Source organism: Hibiscus syriacus, unplaced genomic scaffold, assembly GCF_006381635.1.
Source record: "Hibiscus syriacus cultivar Baekdansim isolate YM2019G1 unplaced genomic scaffold, ASM638163v2 tig00001644_pilon, whole genome shotgun sequence".
Lineage (NCBI taxonomy): Eukaryota > Viridiplantae > Streptophyta > Magnoliopsida > Malvales > Malvaceae > Hibiscus > Hibiscus syriacus.
In genome coordinates this window covers 2,828,157-2,839,189 of record NW_024061878.1, presented here as the reverse complement: position 1 = coordinate 2,839,189, position 11,033 = coordinate 2,828,157, and the positions used below count along the sequence as shown (strand labels likewise).

General features: G+C 32.9%; 1 pseudogene; it reads right to left on the bottom strand.

Annotated features, from left to right (window-relative positions):
* Window positions 1–6,885: 6,885 nt before the first annotated feature.
* Window positions 6,886–9,673, bottom strand: LOC120129305 (annotated as a pseudogene).
* Between the last annotated feature and the right edge of the window lie 1,360 nt (window positions 9,674–11,033).

Genomic DNA, 11,033 nt, shown 5'->3' with positions numbered 1-11,033 from the left:
AACTCGTATACGTATCCAATTACGAGTTAAAGATGTCACAGTAATTATTTAAAATATTTCCTACTCGAAAATGATAAAAAAATATTTTCCTAAAACAAATTCATTCTTTTAAACACTTGTTACTAAACTAATTAATTGTATACAGTCGAAAGGTAATATTTTAACATTTAAATGAAATTCAATTTCAAACAGCATATAGGCAATTTAATATTGTATAATATTATAAACATAACTACCTAAAACTGTCTAATTAATATCATTTTGATAGCAAATAAAATAAAATATAATTTTAATAGATACTAAACATTCAAAAATACTATTCATATTTAATAATACCCATTTCAAGTCATTATCATTTTAATAATACATTCAATTTATAACTATCATATTAGAGTAAACATGAAACACTCATAATAAATACATGCCACTATATAAATCAAAATATCAGAAGATGCCATACTGATAATAATGTGACGACTTTTAGGTAGATTGATGTCACTACTGCTCCTTACTTTGAATGGTCTCCTTGTCTACATGTGAAATAATTACACGCTAAGCTTCACTTGGTGAGACATTAATAATAATAAAATAGAATATAAATTAATATAAAATCTGATATATCAACACCAAAATAATAATATCAGCATTTTATAAAATAAGCACATATAATAGACTTGTGATAATCCTTTTCTTTTCTTGTAAAGTACTGTTTTTAGGTATACATCACATATATTTCGATTTAAATCAATTAACCTAGACTTTCCTATTAATGCAATGATACCTAATTGCTCAAGGTACACCAAGTGAACATACTAGGTACGAAAGTCAAATATAAATGTTAAACAGGAGTATAGGTACTACAACACACAACATCACTATACTAAATATTTGAATGAAAATTCGTAGGGTCAATACGTTATGAATCCCATTATTACACAATTACTATTAGGAGTACAGAATTGTACTAAATACAAGAGTGCACGAATGCACTAATACTTAAGTACACGAATGTACTAAAATCAGAAGCGTATGAAGGCACTAGTTACACGAGTACACTTTGGTACTAATTAGGAAGTCCACAAATGCACTAATTAGAGGAGTGCATAATTGCACTGATACAGGAGTGCATTCTTGCACTATATACAAAAGTGCATATTTACTCTAATACAAGAGCACACAAAGGTACTAATACAATAGGCTTTTAAAACAATATCATATATCGTTCACTTATCAATAGTATCCATAGATACTAACATATTCAAATAATATGGAGAAGTGTATTGGGTAGTTCATACTCGAAATATTTCATGAAAAGTTTTCGACTAATTCAATTCAACTGTGAGAACTAACTCAAAAATGCATTTTAGAATAATAAAGTTGTTTATATTTTTTTATGATAAATGCAAAAACAATTGAGGTGTCAGAACCCAAAAAATATTAGTCAACACACCAACATAAAGGCCAGCTCTTAAGAACTTCATTGTACTGTCTAAAACATTCATATATAGAAAACATAAGGTATATCCAAAAGTAAAATAAGCATTTGAAATGTGTTCATGATCATAAACGAAATGCCCCATCAATGATAAAAACATATAAACCATTTGAGACATAAAACGTTTATATGCACACACATTCACGCTCAGACCGAGAAAGTAAGGAATGCCTTAAACTAGACCCGAAAACTAATAGCACTGGCAAGAATCAAGACAAATACTAGGTCCTTAATATAGGCTTTTCCACACCTCAAATTCGAAAGCACAAAATATGGTATAGGGAATATCAATAACCACATTGTATGCTTAAGATGAATTTCAGATGATATTATAATAATACCGATATCCATGTCCTTTAGTTGAAGGTGAAAGTCAAGCTCTCAGGAGAGCACTTTTAATCTATGAGAAGAAACCTCCCAAGTCCCAAAGTTGAGAGTCATCCCTAACAAGCTAAAGAACATGCATTTGTGTGCCTGTCTAATCAGATGAGATTCAAAAGTGCCATCACGTTACATTTTCAAACCCAAACCAATAATCCAAGAAAGGAAACTATGAAATATTTATACCAAATTATAGAGAATTTAATGTAGATTAATTATCTATTTCACACTTAAATAAATAAAAAAAAAGCTAAGGAAATGACTTAAAAATAAAATTGAAAAATTCTTACCTTGAAACAATGGAGTTCACGGTCATATGGAGGAAAAAGACCAAACTTTTCTTGAATATTCTCTCCAAAACTATCTAGACACTTTTATAAATTCTAATTAAAATGAATTTAAAATTTATTTTATTCCCAAAAGCCTAATATACTCTTAATGAATCTTGATATTTACCTCCATGCCATCCTTTCATCACCATTTTCATAATATAAATATCATATTTATTGATTTCCATCTTTTCCCTTCCAATTTTCCAAAATTTTAATTTAGTCATTAAATTCAACTATTCCACTTTAACATGGAAAATTCATTTAATATCACTGTTCCACGTTAAATTCTACTATTTAAAAAATCAGAATAATATTATTAACCCCCTACTGCCATCTTTTATATTTTTTTAAAATTATGATTTGATCCGATTATCTGAATATTTTTATTAAATTTTATCTCTTAATAGCTTTTTATACAAATCTCGGATAAAAAATTTGAAACCGACAAAATTGCACTTTATCTCTTAATAACTTTATCATTCTTGGGGTGAATTGTTCATTTATGAGTCCAAAATATATAACTTTTAAAAATTATACTTTAGTCCCTTAAATTTTACCAAGTTTACACTTTAGCCACCAATTTTTAAAAATTTACATTTTAGCGACTAGTCCAAAAGTTGGGATATTACAAATCTGGTCTCAATACTCACAGGATGGTCTGGATATCGAGGGTACTAAATGGATTTTCAAAATGCATTTTTGGTATCGGTACTCAAAGAAGTATTAATACCAAGGGTAAAGTATTGATACTCCTAGTGGGGTTATCGATACTGAGGCATTTTTCAAAACATCAAAGCCATTTTTAGTTGGTACTCAGGGTAGTATCAATACCCTCCCATAGGAGAATATATATACCCATAAGAGTACGATACTAAATGTATTTCCAAAACATCGAAGCTATTTTCGGTATCGATACTCAGGGTGGGTATTTATACCCAAGGGTCAGTATCGATATTGTTGGCACGGTATTGGTATCATTGTCATAAATAGGGCAATTAATCTAATTGATTCGAGTGCACGACAAGGGGGTTTTGGGGCCACCCATGCCTTGTATATAAGACTACAAGTGAGAACCACCAAAGTAATGATAATTACAACTAGAAACAAAACAAGTTAGGATGACATAAGATTAGCCTTGTGTGACGCTCGAGAAACAGTCAGGATACCCGAGTTCCATTAGAAGTATGATTCTTTCATGATAAAATATTCAGATATAGTATGTTAGAGCATTACACACTTCAGTTGCAACTAGGCACAGATGCATTAAGACTCGACGGAGTAAGTTGGTCGGGTACGTATCTGATGCACGTAAAATTTTGAATTGCGCCCAATGCTTGAAATTCTACATATGGGCTAAAGATGTAAGCTTTCGATGAACGTAAAATTATGGTTCTTACCCGAAGACCCTCGAGTACCCAAGGTAGGCTAGCGTGTTATCCCGAGATACAAAAAATTCCTTCTGTTACACCACTAGACCCACCTCATGTTTGTTGTTATACTTTTGCATACCCATGACTTTACGCGCCAACATGCTCATGTAATGAATGCATGTAGTATTGCATAGTTATTAGCGTGGCACTGAACTTGTGAGCTCAACATTCGAAATATGTTTTCGTGCACATGTCAATAGAGGATCGATGAGAAGCCTATCACGTGGATACATTCCAGATCAGCCACTTTTACAGTATGTCTTGAGTCTTTTACAGGGTATGTATTATATGGAACTTGTATTATTTCAAGTCATAACTCTATTTTGATTTAAAACTCGGTGATTGCATTTTGTGCGTGTTGGGAGCTCTCTCGTATTTTGTGAACCTAGATTTAAGATGTTTTATTTTATACTATCATGAATGATTTATTGATGTTTTAAAAACGATTTTTATACTATCGTGAATGATTTATTGATGTTTTACAAACAATTTGAAAGAAATTTTGGGTTAGCCACTTTGATGGTCCGTGTAATGCTTTGATCGTTCGATCTTCGGGTTGGACCAGATTAGGGTGTTACATGTTTTTTCTAACATATCCCCATCGGTGATACTTTGACCACATAATTTCAATTGTGAAGTAATTTGAAACATAGTTGAGTTATATTCGTTTATCGATTTAAAATCTTGTAATCTCAAATATAACCAATCATATCGAGCTTTAGGAAGTATAACAATTTTTCAGTAGTCATACATTTCCTTTAGATTATCCCAAAGAACAAGAGGATCTCTAACAGTCAACTATTTAAATTTTAGTCCCTCATGGAGGTGACGACGAATAAATATCATGGCTTTAGCCTTATTTTGAACATATGATTTATTTCTTTTCTTAATAGTGTCACCTAGACCATTTGCATCTAAGTGAATTTTGGCATCTAAAGTCCATGAAAAATAGTTTTTTGGGGAAATTTTCTAGAGCCACAAATTCTAATTTTGCAAGATTTGTCATTGATATAATATCATAAAACAAATTAATTAATTAATTAAAATAAATGTTAAATATTATTAATAAATATCTATTCATATAAACTTTAATACGATAAAAAGCTAATAACGTAACAATAGATAAATTGATCAAAAGCACAATAAATATTCTACGTTTTGAACGTTAAAGAAAGCAAGTTAAACAATATGAAATTTTTAAATTTTATTTATTGTTTAAAACTATTCAATGGAATAAACTTGATCAAAAGTTAATGATTTTAAGAAAATAAAATGATAAAAACTATTTAAATTTAGCATTGAATTGTATAAACTTTTAGAAGTAAAGACGACATGATTCTTTCACTTAATAACATGAACTTTTAAGGAAAAATAAAAATTATTAAAAGATATATAATTTACCTCAGATTAGATAGAGACGATACTTGATCTTTAGTAAGAAAATTTTCTAAACAAAATCGTACTAATAACGTGATAAAACTATATAAATGTAGAGCACAATGTAAGAGTGAATAGTAATCTTTTATTACTCATCTCTTAAGAGCTTGTACATTCATCTTTTTATAGGTTATAAAATCAGAGGTTACTAGAACCATATGTTACAACAATTAATCCTTGTGTTATCATACATTAAGAATGAAAGATGAAACAAACATCCACTTAAATGAACTCATGTATAACATTAAGTTAAAAAATTTAATTTAATGATTACATATATATAAATTGTTGTTAACTTTATGAGATAATTTTATATACTTATTTTTTTAAAAGAAATTTCATATATTTGTTAATAAAGATAAATTGAGCTAAAAATATATACATGAGATTATTAAAAAAAATATTAAAATTATTACTTCTTTTTTAACTATCTTTTTTATTCTGCCATTTGTTACAATATCTAACCCAAATGTTGCATTTTATAACTAAGTAGCGGGTTTAGCTTAGTGGTTCAGGCATTGATATTGAATTCATTTGACACAGGTTTCAATTCCCACTCTACCTTTGTTTGATTTCTTCTTGCACTACTAATTTATATAGAATCTGATGGTGACACATAATGGATGAAAAATAAAATAATTAAATTAAAAAATACCCTCTATTTATGTTGTGATTATCGAGCGAGTCGATCGCGAGTTAGACAGTGCTCGTTAAAAATTTTTATTGCTTGTTAAGCTCGTTAAAATTTTTCTCAACTCATGCTCGTTAAGAAAACTTGTTGCTCATTAAGCTCATTACTCGTTAAGCTTGATACTCATTGTTTGCCTCGTTGTTCATTAAGCTTACTGAAATTTTTACCTTATTTTCTTAACTATAGGTAAAATTTGCTAATATTATATAAAATTTAATATAAACATAAATTAATATATTTAACCAAATTTTTATTGAAAGAGTGTATGGAGTAATTTTAAAGTCTAAACTGCAAAGTAACAATCTACAAATACATTAAAATAATAAATAAGGTTTGATTTTTGAGTGTATGAAATGATTTTTTAAGATAACCACTAACAAGTTATATAAAAAAATTAATGTGCTGCTCATGAACTTATCGAGTCGAGTTGGACTTTTTTAAACTCAACTCGTTAAGGTCTCGAGTCGAGCTCGAGCTCGGGTAAAGTCAACCCGAGTCGAGTTTTTACCGAGCTTTAACTGAGTCGAGTTCAAGCTGCTCAACTCATTAAGCAACCCTAGTTGTAACGCGTGTCACAATCTAATTAGATGATTAAATTTATTGAATTAAATTAAAATTAAGATTAAATTAGTAGAATGCATAATACTTAGGATTAAATGTAGAATTATGTTAATTTTGTTAACAGTCACGTCAATTAATTGAAAACAATTAAATAGTTATTAATAAAATTAAAAGATGTGTGATAAAAGTTACCCTTAAATGTTATAACTTACCCTTAAATGTATCATTAATCCAAGTGCTCAGCCCTTCATCAACAAAAATCATATAATTTAGGTAAATAAAAAAATAAAAGATTCATTAACGATTATGTTAACAATATTTTTGAATTGTAAGACTAAACTATTGGCGAGGAGATAATTATAAACAATATATAATCTTTAACTGATACCACTCATTCCTACCCTTTAAAAACTGTGTTTAACGTGACAAAATTCATTAAAATAATTATTCATTTTTATAAATATTAATTTGAATAAATTATATTTTTTTAATTAGTGTTTTTAAAAATACCTGAGAGCATGAATGGAGTATAATAATACCAACAAAAAAGAGTACAAATGAGACAATAAATCAATGAATTCTGTATTGCACAAGGGATTAGATGCCATATAGAATTTTAAATTAATTAGCTCAGCCGAATAACTGCCCGTCTTTTTAATATTTATCCACATTTTTTTTCACAAAAAGGGCCTATATTCCGCACGTGGCCGGCGATTCTTTCCAAGTTCAACGGTCCAAGAAGAAATCGGTTCAACGACTGCGGCCACCCTGCTCGGACTTGATGAAACACTCCCTGAACCTCCGCTCCCAAAGAACAAATCGGAGCAGTAATTCCCCAAATCATCAGGGGTATATTTGACAATCGACATTTCATTCATCAGCTGAACTCCACCGTAGCTATCGAAAAAATCCTTATAGACCGGACCGATACGTCTAGCAAACGAGATCTTTATCTCGTCTCGGAGTTTCGGGTCGGGTACAACCCAAAACTCTGCTTCTTGTAAGCTTCTTCGAAAGCCGAGTTAAATTTTCTGAAATGATCAATCACTTGATCGACAGGAATCTCCGCCGTCGGATTTCCCGGCAGCGAGGCGATCACTTTGCTCCATCCCATCCTCTCGTAATTCGAAGCGTACTTTCTCACTTTCTGTTCGTGCTTCATCACCCAATCGTCGCCGAGGAGGAGTTTCAGGTTCGATTGCCGGACTTTGTTGATGACGTACTGGAGATTATTTGCTAAGAACAGATATGAAAGCGCTACGTCTTTGTACATCTCGGCTTTACCGTCTAGTTTACATAGCATGACGAGGATAAGCCAAGCTAACCGGACTGAAATCGGCGACGAAATGCTCTCGTCCTTGTCGGGGCTGCCGAAGTAAGACTCCGGTAACGGTGATTGAACCGATAACGGCCAATCGGCGACGATGTCAGAGAGAACTCCACTGTAGTCGGCGAGGAAAGAGATGTAGTTCATTACATAACGCGTTAGAGGGTGGATCCCGCCGCCGGGAACCGTGGTTTTGGATGAATCTTTTTGGATTGCGGTTTCGAAGTCCGTTAACATCGTTCTAACGGCATCGCCGAGCCTGACCAAGGAGTTTACGGCGGTTGATCGGACGACCGACGTTGATTCAAAGCTGAAGATTGATTCAATCTCGGGCCAAAGATCGGAAACCGCCTCATATAAATCCAAGATACGGAACATTTTCTCGGGGGTTCTCTTGCATTTGGCGACATTTTCCGGGAAACCAAACAGAGCCAGAGCTCCTTCCCTTAAAATATCCGTGAAACAAGATTCCCTGATGGCAGGCGAAATTGCGAAAACTTTATCACAGAGTACTCTTTCTCCATTAAACATCGTTTTAACCGCCGGCTTAACAGCGTTCAACCAATTCTTAATCTTAACCTCCAAAGCTTCCCACTCCATCTTCTGAATCTGCTGAAAACTCAACGCCCTTTCAACTCCGAGATTGTACAGAGCTTCATCAACGATCGTTTTCCGAATAGTTTTGTAAATTTTGAAACACTCCTTGTCGTACCCAGGGGCTCCGAATCTCTAAGACTCCGGTAACGTTGATTGAACCGATAACGGCCAATCGGCGACGATGTCAGAGAACTCCACTGTAGTCGGCGGGAGAGATGTAGTTCATACATAACGCGTTAGAGGGTGGATCCCGCCGCCGGGAACCGTGGTTTTGGATGAATCTTTTTGGATTGCGGTTTCGAAGTCCGTTAACATCGTTCTAACGGCATCGCCGAGCCTGACCAAGGAGTTTACGGCGGTTGATCGGACGACCGACGTTGATTCAAAGCTGAAGATTGATTCAATCTCGGGCCAAAGATCGGAAACCGCCTCATATAAATCCAAGATACGGAACATTTTCTCGGGGGTTCTCTTGCATTTGGCGACATTTTCCGGGAAACCAAACAGAGCCAGAGCTCCTTCCCTTAAAATATCCGTGAAACAAGATTCCCTGATGGCAGGCGAAATTGCGAAAACTTTATCACAGAGTACTCTTTCTCCATTAAACATCGTTTTAACCGCCGGCTTAACAGCGTTCAACCAATTCTTAATCTTAACCTCCAAAGCTTCCCACTCCATCTTCTGAATCTGCTGAAAACTCAACGCCCTTTCAACTCCGAGATTGTACAGAGCTTCATCAACGATCGTTTTCCGAATAGTTTTGTAAATTTTGAAACACTCCTTGTCGTACCCAGCCGAAATCATGGCTTCCGCAATATCTCTTAAATCCGCCATAGCAGCCGACGATACTCGCTCCACTTCGGGGTTCGGCTCAGTCTCGTTATTAGACTCATCATCTTCATCAAAATCTGAAAAGCTCGACCTGGAAACCGACGGTCTAGAAGAAGAGGAGTGAGTGGAGACAGATTCAGGGTCAAGGTAATTCCTGCTGGACTTCAAAATCTGGTGAAACTCCCTCTCGAGGCGTTTCATGGCGGTTTGCATGAGCGTTTGAGCTCGAACGAGTTGATCGGAACCGGATTGGTGTGAAGCCAAGTAATGCATGGCCTTCTGCAAACCCTTGATGGAACTCAAATACTGTTTGGCTTCTTCTTCCCGGTTACTTCCAGAGAAAAGAGAAGCAATGTTACAGTAGGGAGCATTGTTGTCGCCGTACAAGGAGTCCCATTTAGTGATGGTGGTTCGGCAGCTTCGATGTTTTCTTCCATGAGTGAGTCGGTGAAAGTATGGTGAAGTGGAGAACCAGAAGGACTGGTTCTCGTCGGAGATGGAGATTTCATGAAGATGCTCGTTATTACCTTTTTTTTTTCTTTCGCAAAAAGCAGAGAATGAGTTGATAGAGTTTAGTAAATATTTGGATTTTAAACTGAGAAACTGATATCAAAGATGAAAGAATTATGATTTTGATTCCCAGAGGGGGCGAATATATTGAGAGAATTGAAATTATAGCCAGCAAGCCTCGAGGAACTGAGGGTGAGTTTAAAGACAAAAATAGTAAAGCGTAAATTGCATTAGTTGATCGTCCGACTATCCAAAATATTTATTTGGCCAAACAAATTTAAAACAACTTCTAAAGTGCCCACTAAAGTTATTTTTCATTTTATTTTGGTTCCTCATGTTAAATTATGTAAGTGATACAACCCAATACATTATTGCGCTTAATCATTACGTCCGCTTGCACTATTTGTAAATTCATTGAGGAGTGATTTTAAAGATAAAAGAATGTTGTAATCTGCGTTTTGAACAGTTGCGTATATATAATGTGTGAGCATTGTCAATGACTAAGAAATATTTTAATAGTTATTATCTTATAATCAAATCAGACTGTTTAAAAAACTTAACATATATGAAACTATAACTTAATCTCTGACTTAACATAAAACTTTCAATTCTATTCAAGCCTAAATTTCAGCCTAAAATATAAGTATGAATGATGCAAATTCACAAAATAATTTGGTTTGGTAAGGATTTTTGGCAAGGACCTGAATCTCCAACGCTCAAGTTTTATTTCCATTCAACAATGAGACAGTGATATATGTTGTCACAATATATTAACATATGCCACTAACTTAAGTGGTAATATATGATTACATGGGAATAGAATATAATTTTGGTGATCATTTTATAAATTTTAAACTTAAAAAATTAAAATAAAAATATTTGATAGTTCAGTAACAAAAGTGTGCAATTTCCTCAAAATTAAAGTAAGAAGACTGCCAACGTAATGCAGTCCACGCGGTTTATTTATTTATTTAATGTAAAATTACGCTGTGGTATTTGATACCACTAGAAGCTGATAACGACCTGTTATTGTTGTAGAATTAAAGCAATGGTCATCTGCTCCTTTCAGATAGACAGCTAAATTATTTAAATGTCAAATCTCCTTTTCTTGCTACAGACGAATTACCATAAGCTGGATTTTTTTTAAATTTACATTTTCGTGTAGAGTAAATAACATCATTCATCATTAAATTTTATTCTTTCTTTTATTGTATTCAATATATTTTAAATTTATTTAATTTTTTATTAAACATAAAATAATTATTATTTTTAGTCATTTAATCGTTAAATATTCAAGGGTTAAAATGATACCGTTCTATAAAAATAAAATTTTCACAAAAGTGATATTGTTTTACATTTATATGATAATTCATTTATAACGTTGTTTAGTAAAAAAAAATTAAATGATAAAAAATATTAATTATATTAAATTCAATAAAAA